General features: G+C 38.9%; 1 pseudogene; it reads left to right on the top strand.

Moving 5' to 3' along the window:
• Positions 1 to 2,986: 2,986 nt before the first annotated feature.
• Positions 2,987 to 11,829, top strand: LOC125198139 (annotated as a pseudogene).
• The last annotated feature ends 2,664 nt before the right edge of the window (positions 11,830 to 14,493 follow it).

The raw sequence follows: 14,493 nt of genomic DNA, 5'->3' as shown, positions 1-14,493 counted from the left end.
TAGTGGGGGGGTTTGGGGAAAACATATATTGATGCTATGCAGGAAGTAGTTGTTTAGAAAAGGTGGTGTAATGCCATATTGACATGCAAAAATGTTAAAGTAGCTTGTTTAGGAATGTTAGTAACTATTGTAAGGTGCTGTGGTGGAAAAGGAAGAGACATTCTAATTGGAGACGTATTTTGGTGGAGCCTTTACACAGTTTGTTCTTCATTATCTTTATCATTTTGTTTGTCTGCTTTTGCTACTTCACTAATTCGAAAAAGTTTCATTTTCTAGCCTCAAACAAAGTATCTGATCATGAAGTTAAGGTCTGTTTGCTACATTTGAATCAGAGAATGATATTAGATATGCATGTTATATAATATTTTAATCGTGTTATTAGATATGCTTATCTAACATAATGTGTATCTGCTTAAAAGATCAAAGTCCATGAGAATGGAAGTGCTTGACATCCATTTCAAAGTTTAGTTTTGAATCTATTACTAGACTAAATTACCCTTCGTCAATAATATATGCATGTGTGCACCACTGCACCTCTACTAACATAGTGGGTTGACTTATAAATGATTATAATGAAAGATAATGTAGAGCACTAGCAATGTAATAAAAAGAGTAATAGAATATTAATGCACTAAACCCAAAAAAGTGGATTAAGCATCCCTATAAGTGTGGGCAACATATGTCTTTTAAAAAGAATTGCATGTGCTTATATTTGTGTTTTAAGAGGAAATGTAATGAGAAAATTTATTGGAGAATGTCTGTATAAGTATATGGAAAGTGTAGCGGAGAACATTATGTTCTTTTGTTTAGATTTTGAGAGAACAAATTGGAAAGGAATAGGGGATGGAGAACAATATCAATGAGGCCTGAGTTTACGTCAAGTTCTGATTTAGTAGTATTGTGATGTGATGGCTAGCTATGGCGTTGTTAGGCTATATATTTTTAATATCTTGATGTGTTATTAGAACTATGGGCACATATCAAACTGGCAGTAAACGCCCCAGCCTATTGGCTTACTGAACTAACACATTATTGTTGACTTAGGGGCTGTGTATTAGTGTCATCTTCTCAATACTATTAACTAACTGCGGCATACCTTGTTTGGATATCAGATTTTCAACATCTTCAATAGGGACATGGGTGGCGAGGATGTGAAGGTTAGAGTTGCTTCCATTGCTTATGTTGTATTCTCAATGGATTAGTTCTCACAATTTCTATACACTGACTACAGGCTTCGATTGAACTTTCCTTTATGGAAGCCGTCCCGGGTTGCACAAAACAATGTCAATCATGACGGATTTGGGTTGCAATACTTGTGGTACTGTGATACATGTTTCCTCAGGCTCAAACCAAAATTATTCAAAATCAATACACTTTCTGTGTACATTAATTTATTATTTTGTCCAAACTTATGTGTCACTTGGTTAAATATTACACTGAGGGAATATGCAATTTACTCTGATAATTCTTCTATTATTCTAACAGTAGATCATTATTAGGTGGAACTGGTGTTCCTCCAGGGACCAAGCCACAAACTTGTAAACGCTGTAGAGGTTCTGGCATGGTGAGTACCTTATATCACCACTAGGAGTTTTTTAACTCATTCCCCAACCTCCTGTGCTTGTCTAGGTTGTGTGAACTTTTTTGGCATAGCATGAGTCTTTGTTCGATTGATTAAACCTACATATTGGTTTCCTTGACAGGTTGTATCCCAAGCTGGGCATGTAACACTACAATCTACTTGCCCAACTGTGGAGGAACTGGAAAAATTGTATCGGTATGTAGTTTTTACATTCCAGTATATGCTACTGGTTGCTTGAATATCTTCATGTGGACAGTGAATAGACAAAAGTAGATGACTGTCAAGTTAGCTATCACAAACTAATTGCTAACTGAATGGTAATTGCGTCTACTTAAGAGTGGTGGGGGAAATATCAGTGGTTGATCGGCATGGAATCTCCTCTAGGAATCAGACTCATCCTTGTTAAAGAAAGCTGGTTACCAAAGCACATTGAAGTAAAGACTTTGGGTGCATAATTAAACTCTATTAGCCACATTATGTGCATCTTTAGGATCAAAGTTTTGAACATGCATTTATTTCTGAAAACTGATTGTTAGAAACTCATGCTTTTAAAGTAATTGCTGATGAAGCATTAAGCACACTCTAGTAGCTTTGCTCCAAAAAGGGAATACTTGACAACACATTAATTTGTTAAAGGAAGTTCTTGCATTAGTTTGTGGCTTGTAAAAACAGTTAGTTTTCTGAATTGGATATTCAAAAATACTTACTATGTTCTGATGGTTACTATAAATTTGCTTTTGCTGTTGCACAGAGCTTATGCAAGTCTTGCAAGGGTAGGCGGGTAGTCAGAGGCACAAAAACTGTGAAGTTGAATGTCATGGAGGTCAGTTGATACAGAATTTGTTCTTGTTGTATGTTCTATTTGGTTACTTAGTTTGTGGGTGTGTTATAACAACTTCAGCTGTTCCGGAAATTTTGACATTAAAACATTTGACGACCTCAAATCTCAAAAGAATTTTTAAGAAAAAAAAATATTTTTTAGTAGCAGGAAGATATTTTTTAGCTTCGTAATAATTTCACTCCATCCATTTACTCTACTCTTATCAATTATTGATGTTTGGTTTGTATAGGACCCCTTTAACCCTAAACCCTACCTGAACCATTTTCCTTGAAATGATAAGTCCTCGCTGCATTGTTGAAATTTCTTATGTGTGTGTTTGTGGTGGGAGGGGGAAGTGGTTCAAATAAAAACTTTTGTGAGAATGTAACAATTCTTGCATACCGAATCTATAAAATAACTGCAGGACCTATAAGTAATTCACAGTATTTGCTGAGTGTAGAGTTTAGTGCAGTTATTTTATAGATTGCAGTTACTTTATAAGTTCTCATATTCTCACTATAAAAGTTTTTTATTCAAACCAAGCCCTATGTGTGTGTGTGTGTGTGTATTGAACTCTCAGGGTCATGACACTTGAGGATGGACTGGTTGTGGACGGTTAGTGTTTAAAGGAATAATAGGAAAAAAGATTTCGGGAAATTTAAAAGGTTTGAAAACTTTATTAATTTTGTGCAAGATCTGTTCTGGAGTACTGTATGTTAATGATCTGCATATGCAGGGGGGGGCCATGATGAGACTATTAAGATGCCGAGATGGGGGAGTGGATCCACGGAAATCAGCATGGTGATCTTTATGTTAAGATCAAGGTTACATAATTAGATTCATAGTGTGTGTTTGTTTCAAGTGGCTTAAATTTGATTGATAGTTACACTCAGTTGTCATGGTGGATGTATTTTACAGGTCAGAGAAGACCCAGTATTTCGTAGAGAAGGTGCCGATATCCATGTCGATGCAACATTGAGCATCACTCAGGTATTACTAATTGAATTTGAGTCTGACATCATCTAATAAACAAGCTTACAATGAAGTTAGGTCTGCAATCATAACATTCTAAAGATAGAGAGCCAGTAAGCTGAATTTAGTTTTTGTATCGCTGCTTCCAGCAACCATTTCATGCTTGTTTCCCATTCCTATCTGATGAGCATGTGCCCTTAACCTGACAAATGGGCCACTTTAAAATATTGTTTAATATTTTTCAAACTGGGTTGGTAGACAAATGACTTTAACAGGAAATATTGTTCGATTAAGTTTGTTTGTGTTTGGGAATGAAATACTGATGGTTGTTTGGATGTCTCTTTTTCATGAGTGCATCCTTTATCTTGTTTCCTCCTATTTTCAGGCAATTTTGGGAGGAATGATCCGGGTTCCAACTCTGACTGGAGAAGTTGTCGTAAAGGTTTGTTTAAATTTCTTCCTTCTAAAGTAAACAAGTAGTAAGTACAAAAAGGAACATAGTCTAGCAACTCGGTTCCATAGTTTATTTTTTCGTGTGCTTTTCCTCTCCTGATGTCTGGGTCGGATGGATGGTCTGTGGTTCAGTAGTTTCTTGTATCAGAGATGTGCTACAATCTATTAATTAACCTTCCGTACTTGTCATTCTTCTACTGAAGTTGACTATCTCTTTTGTTCTAACCATCTGTAGGTACGCCCTGGCACTCAACCTGGACAGAAGGTTGTTTTGAAGAAAAAAGGTAAAATTTCTCCTGTGAAAGTGTTTCTTGGTTTACATAATTAGTTTTCAGCATTTTATTGTGATTTATTTCAATTATTAGCACTCGCAGAATCTTTCATTCCTGAACTCTTAAATGTGCAATAACATTCCTCAATGTGTGGGCAGGGATCAAAGTAAGAAACTCGTTTTCTTTTGGAGATGAATACGTCCACTTTAAAGTTAGCATTCCAACGTAAGTACCCAAAACTAGACCAAGTTCTATGCTATTACTCTTGCTGCTACTTGTCCTGTTCTCACAATTTCTTAGATTGGATTAGGGAAAGATGATAAAGAAGACGAAGATGATAAAGAAGAGGCAGCAGTTGCAAGTGCTTGAGTTCTATCTTGTATTTGTTGTGAGAAAAAGAAACTACAGAGCCTCGTCAGTTGTGGAGGTGCAATTGTTTTTTAATTGAAAAGCTTATTTATATATTTAAGGCTTCAACTTCTTCAAGATCATATTTATCTGACTTGGATTAGTTCATAAATTTTGTAAATATTCATTACTTTGGTGGTAAAAATTTTGTTGTTTGTTCATGTAGGCTTCAGAGGCTGATGTAATCTCCTAAAATTCATTCAATAATTCCCAATGTATTAATTAATGAGATTTGGGTTCTAACTTTTATGTTACCATCTGTGTCTACAATACAGATATCTACTTGACAATTCCTATACTTATTTTCCTCGTACTTGTGAGGTTTTTCCTAAAAAAAAAATAAAATCCTTGCACATCTGCAGTTCAAGAGAATGTTTTAAACTACAAATAAAAATTTAAACCTCCAAAATGAAACTTTTCAATAGTACGCCATCAGTTTTTTCGACCACTTCAGAACAGTCTGAGAAAATTAATAAAAGGTTAGTTGGATTAGAAGATAATTTAACTATAGCAGCATTCACATCTGCACAAATGTTCAGATATCATCGTGCAATATGTTTAAACACATCAATAAAAGCTTAAGGAAAACAACAAAAAGGAGAGGAATCTGATTCAACCCGGCGATTATAGCGAAACCCTTTTTTTGGAGCTCTTTGAATCATAACGGGCTGCCAAAGCCAAAACCAGAGATACTTAACGTTGCAGAATTCAAAATTTTGTTTTGCTGTGGAAACTTTGTGGCGATATTAGTATGATGCAGCTATTGAAAAGGCATTGGGATGTGATCGGGAAACGAATGCTCTCAAATTTGAACAACAATTTACAAAGCTTCGACACAAGGAGTTGGCTTTGTTTCATCAAAGCTTGGCTTTGAAAGAACAAATTTGTGCCGTGTTACTGATTCTGATTAAAATTTAACACCCGTGCAATCCCCAATAAAAATAGACAAATTTGTTCCTTCAAAGCCATGTATTGAAAAACAAAACCTCCTTGTCAAACCTTTTTCGATCTTGTTCAAATTTGAGAGGATCTTTTTCAATCACATCCCAATAATGTCTTCTCAACAACCACGACATACTAATATCGACTCAAAGTTTGCTAGCAGAACAAATTTGGAGATTCTACAAACGGAGATTCTACAAACGGCAAAGTAACGTACTCTTGCAACCAATAATGATTCGGGGGAGCTCCAAAGCTTTCGACGATCACTATGTTGAATCAAATTCCTCTTCCTCTTGTAGTTTTTCTTCAGCCTTTTTTGTAGATGTGTTTAGTCGTGTAATGATTCAAATTTTTCTTTTCGGTTTATATAATTTAACTTTGTCATATTTTTTTAATCAACGACAATGTTGTAAGAAAATAAACTTATAAAATTTTAGCATATGAAGTATTACTTTTTAATTAACGTGTTGGAAATGTGCTTATAATATATAGTATTGAAATATGTAAGATTTATGTCAAAGAAACCCCTTTTCATTTTCAATAATCAACGACAGTGTAAATTTGAATTTTTACAATTTTTGCATATATCTTTCTTAATTAAGCTTGGAAATATGGTTATATTATATTTTCCTTAAATTTAAATATTAAATATGGAAGTAGTTAAAATCACTGTTTTATATAAACCCAAATTATTAAAATTTAGAAAAAGGTGAATCTTAAGACGTCGGCATATCAATCCAAATAATGTACATGAATTAATATCTTTACATTTCCCCAAATATAGCGCGCATGAGATTGAGCATATATTTCTTCCTCATTTTTCCAAAAATATACGGTATCATAGCCAATAAAAAAAAATAATCAATATTGTACTGTAGTTGAAAGATTGTCAATATACTCCATAATTTTAGCTTATAATCGTATAGATTGTTTTATTTTATTTTTGTATTAAGGGATAAGTTTGAATTTTTAAATTTGAAAAAAAACAGTGTTAAAATTTATAAGTTGGAACAGGTTGAATGAGGACATTATATTATAGTATTACAGCTGTGCATGGTACGATTTTTTTTATTTTCCTTTGAAAATTTTTACTATTCATCGTTTGTCAAAAAATTTTTAGTATTGCCTTGAAAATTCAAAAAAAAAGACTCAAATCGCTAGAGCCAAACTAATGATTATTGATTAATACTTTAAATTAAAGTATTCCCTTTTCACCTTTTTAAAGTGCCTCTATAAATACAAGACCAAAAAAATGGCTTCACTCAGAAATAAAAATTTAGTGAGGCCGTCTGTCGTGAACATAATTGTTTTAAGCTCACCCATACCCCCATCTGCTCAGAACGACTCCGAGTCAAGGGTACATATGCAGAAATGAGGAAAAAACTTAAAACGAAATAGAGTCTCAAACATGAATAAAATAGGGAAAGAATTAAGTATCTTAAATAAATTATTTTGATCGACTTCCCCTTATTAAGTGCTGCATTAGCATCACCATACCACAATCTCTCCCCAACATCTAATGGTAAGAAAAAAAATATAGGTGGCCCATTGATACTTCTACAAATTTGGGCCTGGGAAAGAATCACAAGTTTGAGATCAATGTTGTGAGATTAATCTACTTTAAGCAAGAGAGCAGAATTTAATTTTAATATTTAAACTAAAAACAAAAAAAAAGATGACACCTAATGAATTCTAATTTTAGGGATTAGGCTTTCGACTAGAATTTTGGTTTTTTACCTTTGGTTTAGCCTGGGGCCGGTGATCATGGGGATTTTCAGTACCTTTAAAAATTTGGAAATATTTGATGCCAAGGGAAAGAAGAATAGACTTTTGTTAACGGAAGGGGGCAAAAGATGACTTCTTTATAGTACATCATGAGTTACACTTTTCATCTAGACTCGATGGACTAAACAAGAGTACTAAGCATTTTTATTATGCTACAACAATGAAGTAAGTAGATTAAACAACATGCGTTAGATAGAGGGAAACAATGACATAATCATAGTATATTTCGTCCTACCACTTATAGAATCATGTCTTAACTTTGTTTTGATTTTGAATGCATAAAGATTCAATTTTAGTTTTTGAAAGACACCTTAATTAAAAATTAAATATATTAAAATCAATGTGTATATAATAGATTGTTTACTGAATACTTAAAAAGGTGGCTAATCAAAACACTTATTCAATTAGTAATAACTTAACCTTTCGTATCTAAAAAACTAGTCTGTCCTTTCAATTTTAATTGGGATTGTAAAAAATTTCTTTAACTGGGAGTACTTTAATTGATAATTTAAACATTGTTCAATTGGGTCCATACACTATACACTAATTAGAGGATTGCATTCGTGGGGTAACAATTGCAATTTGAAAGCAGTAACAAATTCATTAATTTAAGGGATATTGGCCCCTAATATTATTGAACTTTCAAAAAGTAGAATTTTTTTACGAACTTTGAAATTGACAAATAATATCATTAACTTTACCGTGAGTTTGTTATTTCCCACCAAAAAAATTCCGCTATATTAATAGATTGAAGAACAAATTTGGGGGATGTGCTTCAAGAAAACTATTCTCAAAGATTGAAAATTTGAAACTCTCAAAGTTGTTGAGAAATTACAAAAAATCCGTATCATGATTTGCCGGAATTTTTTCATTGGGGAAATAACACACTTGATAAAGTTCATGATATTATTTGCCAATTTTAAAGTTTGTGGAAAAAATTCAACTTTTTGAAAGTTTTATGATATTAGGGCCAATATTGTCACAAAATTTCTGATATCCAATTGTTGTTTCAAAACCAGTGGTTTTTCTCACAACCTGTCTAACAAAGAAAAATTAATCTGTACTAATAAAATGCGTTCATTGATAAACAGAAAGAGATTACGAAAAGAATAAAGGCATCTTTGGTCTACTTAATAAGTTTATAAAGTTGAAAATCAATTTTCCACTAGGCATTGCTGCATTCAGAAGAATGGTATGTCAGACAAACAAATATTCACTTTATCACCAAAATTGTACAAATCTCTTAACAAATGTAGCAGAAAACTGCTAATTTTTTGTCACTTTTTCGAACTCCAACACAAAGTCTTGATACCTTACCCCCAAACTCGTTTGCTACATAAACAAAACACACAGCTTCTCGAGCAAATCATTCTTTTCCTTGCAACAATGATGAAGCTGCAACAGTACCTTGTGCCTCACATCATATATCATCAACTCAATTTGAGTTTCTTGGATTACTTGAGACCACCAACTTCCTAGTAACTTGACATAGGAGCTAAGGATCATGAAGTTGGTGGTAAGTTATAGATGCCCATGATCTCATGCCCAAAGACGGCCTCGGATCAGCCAGTCCTTTCGTCGAAGTTGATTTCCAAAACCAGCTCAGTCGAACCAAAACCATTCCCAAAAACCTCAACCCCATTTGGAACCAGAAACTCTTGTTTGATTTCGACAAGACACAGAGCCACCATTGTAGCATAGAGGTCTCTGTCTACCACGAGAGACGCCTGTCCCGGCAGGAGCTTTCTTGGGAGGGTTAGGATCCCTTGCTCAAATCTTGTCACCAAAGACGACCAAGTTTATCAGTCTTTCCAGCTCGAGAGCAAGTCTCTCCTTTCGTTTGTCAAAGGTGAGATTGGCCTCAAAATCTACACTTTATCACAATCAAACATCCATATTTCTTCTCCTAAAATCAGCCTTCCAACACCTCCTCCTCATACTCTTCCTTCTACCACTAGTAGTACAACTCAATCCCCCATTGTTGATGATTCTATCAAGTTGATTGAAGTCAAAGGAAACACTAGAACTCATACAAATCCCGCGGAAACAGCCTCTCCTAGCAAAATTCCAATCCAAGAAGCTGGTAGTGTGATTGAAGAGAGATCAGAAACCACTCACCAAATCCACAAGCATCAATCTGTGCAGCAACCAATCCCTACATTGCTGACTAGAGCCGACGGTGTCCATCTCCCAACAATGCAGAACCAAACCGGACCTAAGCTGCTAGGAGAGCAGAGCACGAGGCCACCAGACCACTTCACCGAGACAACAACAACTTTAACAACACCACCACCAACAACAACAGCAGCAGCAACAACAACAACATCAACGTCAACAACAACAAAAAAGCAGCAGCAATGACAACGACTTTGAGGTGAAAGAAGCGAGCCTCCCCCTCGGCGAGCAGTGGCCTAACAACACGGGGAGAGCGTGGATGAGTGGCGAAAGAATGGCAGCCACACTAGACCTCGTGGAGCAGATGCATTACCTCTACGTCCGAGTCGTCAAGGCCAGGGACCTCGCTCCCTCCTCCGACCCCTACGTGGAGGTGAAGCTCGGCAACTACAAGGGCAGGACGCGCCACCTCGAGAGGAGGCCGAACCCTGAATGGAACCAGGTATTCGCCTTCTCGAAAGAGCGAATCCAATCGTCAATTCTCCAAGTGCTGGTGAAAGACAAGGACATGATCGGGAGGGACGATTGCCTCGGGGGAGTCGTGTTTGATCTGAATGAGATTCCGACTAGAGTCCCTCCGGATAGCCCTCTGGCGCCGCAGTGGTACAGGATGGGGGGATCGGCGCGGCGAGGGGGAAAGGGGAGAGGCGAAGTGATGGTGGCGGTGTGGATGGGAACTCAGGCGATGAGGCGTTTACAGAGGCGTGGCACGCTGACGCCGCCTCTGTTTACGGAGAGGGCGTGTTCAACATAAGGTCGAAGGTGTACGTTTCGCCTAAGCTGTGGTACCTTAGGGTTAACGTCATCGAGGCTCAGGATCTGGTGCCGAACGACCGGAGCCGCCTCCCGGAGGTGCTGGTGAAGGTGCAGATCGGGAATCAGGTGCTGGGGAACGGGGGTCTGCCCGAGCAGGACGGCGAATCCGATCTGGAACGAGGATTTAGTTTTCGTCGTTGGGGAGCCGTTTGAAGAGCATCTGGTGTTGCCCGTTGAGGATCAGATTCATCAACGAAGGACGATGTTCTCGGGGGGGATTAGTTCCTCGGGATTGATCAACGGCGGGATCACCGTCCTGTGCGATCGGTTGGTTCAATCTGGAGAAGCAGAGAGGTTAGATTTTCCAGCAGAATACATCTGAGAGTGTGTTTGGAAGGAGGCTCCACGTGCTCGACGAATCGACGATGTATAAGCGATCAACCCCCCACGGCGAAGGGGGGAACCCCCGATTGGAGTGGTGGAGGGGGATGGGAGGGCGGAGGGGCTGCTGCCGATGAAGATAAAGGGAAGGAAGAGGAAGCCCCGACGCTACTGCGTTGCGAAATACGGCCAGAAATGGGGAGAACGAGGACAATTTCGATAGCTTTAGCCCAAAGTGGAATGAGCAATACACCGGGGAAGTCATGACCTTGCACCGTGATCACTCTGGGCGTGCGACAACTTCAATTTTGGCAGCAGCGGCGGCGGAGGCGGTGGAGGAGGTAGAGATGCGCGGGTGGGGAAGGTGGGATACCCGTCCACGCTGGAAGCGCAGGGGTGTACACGCACGCGTATCCGTGCTGATGCTTTACCCTCGGGGTAAAGAAGATGGGAGAGATCCAATTGGGTGAGATTCACACCGATCTCACTGCCAACACAATCTACATCTACGGCCAACCGCTTTCCCCCCAAATGCACTACCTCCACCCTTTCACCGCCAATCAGGTGGAGAGTTTAGGTACCAGGGATGAACATCGTGGGGCGCGGTGGCCCGCGGCCGCCGCTGCGGAAGGAGGGGGGGAGTACATGCTGGATGGGGCCCGCCGGGAGCATGCGGGCGGAGCAAGGCGAATTTTTTCCCGGGACTGGCGATTTTGTCAGGATTGACGTCGATGAAGCGATGGTTCGAGGATTTTTGCGATTGGAAGAACCCGGGTGACGTCGATTCTGGTGCACGTGCTGTTCCTGATACTGATTTGGTACCCGGAGTTACGCCGACGCTGTTTCTGTACGCGTTGGGGATGGGGGTGTGGAACTACAGGCTGCGGAGAGGCCCCGGCAGGACGCGAGGGTCGTGGGCGGAGGGTGCACCCGGGATGAGCTGGATGAGGATTTTGACAGCCCGAGTCGAGGCAGGGGAGGGGGGGGAGAGGACGAAGGCGAGGAGCGTGGGGGGGAGGATAAAACGGTGGGGGGGGATGGGGCACCGGGGGGAGAGGCTGCTTTCGGTGCTGAGGTGGAGGGATCCAGGGCACGAGCTTGTTTCTGGTGTTCTGCCTGTGTGCGGCGGTGGTGCTTACGTGACGCCGGGGTGAGGGTGGTGGTGCTGGGGGGGGGATTGTATGTGATGAGGCACCCCGGTTTAGAGCAAGCTGCCTTCTGTTCCGAGTAACTTTTTTAGGAGGTTGACTGCCAGGACTGACTTATGCTTTGAGATTCAATTTGTTAGTGTTGTGTTTTTTTTTTTCCATTTGTGTTGTATAGAAATAAGAGAATCTTGTTGTTGCTTGCCATTTTGTTTTGTTTTTCGTTTAGATGAATCACTTTTAGATCATGTATGTTGTTTCACCAAAGTATATCCACAAACTTCCCATCTCTCAGAAAAATGCAATAAATTTTTGAGCAATATTAGAGAATAGGGTGGAGTTGAATATTGATTATAGGGAAATTCACCACTCTACCACTTGCTCAACTATCCCAACACGCTCTTTTTAATTTTTTTCTTTTTTTTTAATCTTTATAATTTTATTTATGATACTTTTGAGTTTCTAGGGTTTTTTAAAAATTTATAAATAGTGAATTTTAATCTTCTACGTCAATTTTTAATGAATATTAGTAATAAAATTTTGAGTTAAAAAAAAAAGGATGTTTGTGTTTTTATTCTTTCATTATTAGATCATTTCTACCGTCAAGACTTTAAATAAGTGTATAAAAAATAAAGGGACCCCGGGGACCCAAAACCCATTTGCGGGTATCCGACCCAAAAAATTCAACATTATACTATAAACCCGACCCCTTTAGTTAAAGGTAACCCGATACCCGCACGGGATCCCAAAACCCCCCTTGGGGACCCAAACCCCAGCATTATTTGAATTTGGATTTCTTCCTCCGTCCCCGATTAATTGTCACTTTTTTATTTCGGCCCGTCCCTCAATAATTGTCACACTTCATTTTTACCATGAATGGTGAGGTCCCACATTCCATTAACTCACTTCACTCACTTTTTATTAAAAAACAAATAGTATAAAAAAGTGGATCCCACGTTCCCTAATTTTTTCCCAATTTTTTTTACTTTTTTATAACCCTTTCCCGATCAAAGGGGTGACAATTAAGGGGGACGGAGGGAGTATATTTTTGGTATTAGAGCACCCCGGCGGGCTCTTTTGGCCTGGCCTGCCTCCCCCGAGACGGGGCGCCCCGGCCCCGGGGCCTTGCGGGCTGGCTCCGCCCCGGCGGAGACATCTCGTCGGGCGAGGGACCGGCGGGGCCGGCCTTGAGGGCCAGGCGCCCAGTGGGCCCACTTGAGAAAAGGGCTTAACAAACGCCCCCCCCGGCCCCGCAGTGGGCGTAAACCCCCGTAAAAAATTTTTTTTTTTATAAAAAAAAAAAATCAAATTTAATTTAAAAAAAAAAAAAATTTTAAAACGGTCAAAGGGCCGGGGGGCCCAAACGGTCAATTTTTTCTTTTTTTTTTTTATTCTTTTATAAATATACTCCACACCCCATTCACCTTTTTACACACAAAACACAACTTTCTTTCCCTTTCCATTTTACCCCACAAAAAAACTACTCTCAAATTGTTAAAAAAATGCCCGGCGATGGAAACTCCGTTCCCCCGGCCAAGGTGGGCGGCGGCCCCCGGTTTTCCGAACTGTTGGCCTTTGGGAGCATGTGGTTTGTTTTGCCCCGGTTCGCCCCCGGGCACCCCCGACTCACCCCGCCGGCTTACCAAACACCCATTTTGATGTGGATCTTTACTATCGCCCCTCCCCCAGGAGGTGGGGGCAATCGCCGGGATTATCCCAAATTGGGAAAATTTTTGGCCCCCGATCGAAAGGGCCCGACCCAAATCGGTGGGGGCCCGGGCTCCGGCCCCCGGGCCCGGGATAAACCTCCCCCCTCGGGCCAATCCCAGGAGGAAGGGAGGAAGAGGAGGCGGCACCCGGGGGGGGAGTTTTTTTATTTTTTAGGATTTTAAATTATGTACTTTTTTTATTTTTTAGGATTTTAAATTATGTATTTTTTTCTATTTTTTAGGCTTTTTTTAAGTTGTAATATTTATTTTATTTTAATGAAGTGTGTTTTTATTAATTGAATTTGTTGGAATTAAAAATAAAAAATGAAATTGAATGAATAGTTAAGAGATGGTTAAGAGATGGTTAAGAGATGGAGGGTTGCAGGTGTTGTCTCTTAGTTAAGAGATGAGCTGAAAAGTACAGTGGGGCCCATGAATAGTTAAGAGATGAGACGGTTAAGAGACGGATAAGAGATAGCGTTGCGGATGGCCTTATGCTTTTAGTTTTCACTTTGCTCGTCATCTAAGTAATACAATAATTTTATGTACATATTTGAAATTCTAGAATGAATTATGGGATTGTTGCTAGTTGCTACACTATGATTTTAAATTTGTATTTTTTTTTACTTTGTTATATTTGCATAATTTTCAACTATTAACTATGCACAAATATGGTGATTTCTCATTTCTCCCCTCTTAAATATAATATGACTACGTATGAAATATAATGCAAATCCAAATTTCAAATAAGCAAATACTATGTTGCATGTCTAAAACTAAATCACCATTCAAAAATTTAATATAAAACAAAAAATAATTCACTTTCATCAAAAGTCTAAATATAATAACTTCAACTAAAAGTCTAAATATTTTAAATCTCTAATCTAAAGACACTAAACTAATAAAAGTTTCACTTTCACCAATCTTGCAATCCTTCATTTGGTAGCGGATGAATAATTGGAAATAAAGTGTATCGTCGGGGAGTATATATAGATTTAAAACTAATTAACTAAAATAAAATATTTGAAAACCCTAATCCTAAAAATAACAGGTATTATCGGGCTTAACAGGTATAACCGTGCGAGTAGCGAGT

Source organism: Salvia hispanica, unplaced genomic scaffold (genome assembly GCF_023119035.1).
Source record: "Salvia hispanica cultivar TCC Black 2014 unplaced genomic scaffold, UniMelb_Shisp_WGS_1.0 HiC_scaffold_1231, whole genome shotgun sequence".
Classification (NCBI taxonomy): domain Eukaryota; kingdom Viridiplantae; phylum Streptophyta; class Magnoliopsida; order Lamiales; family Lamiaceae; genus Salvia; species Salvia hispanica.
This window is presented reverse-complemented; position numbering and strand designations above follow the sequence as displayed.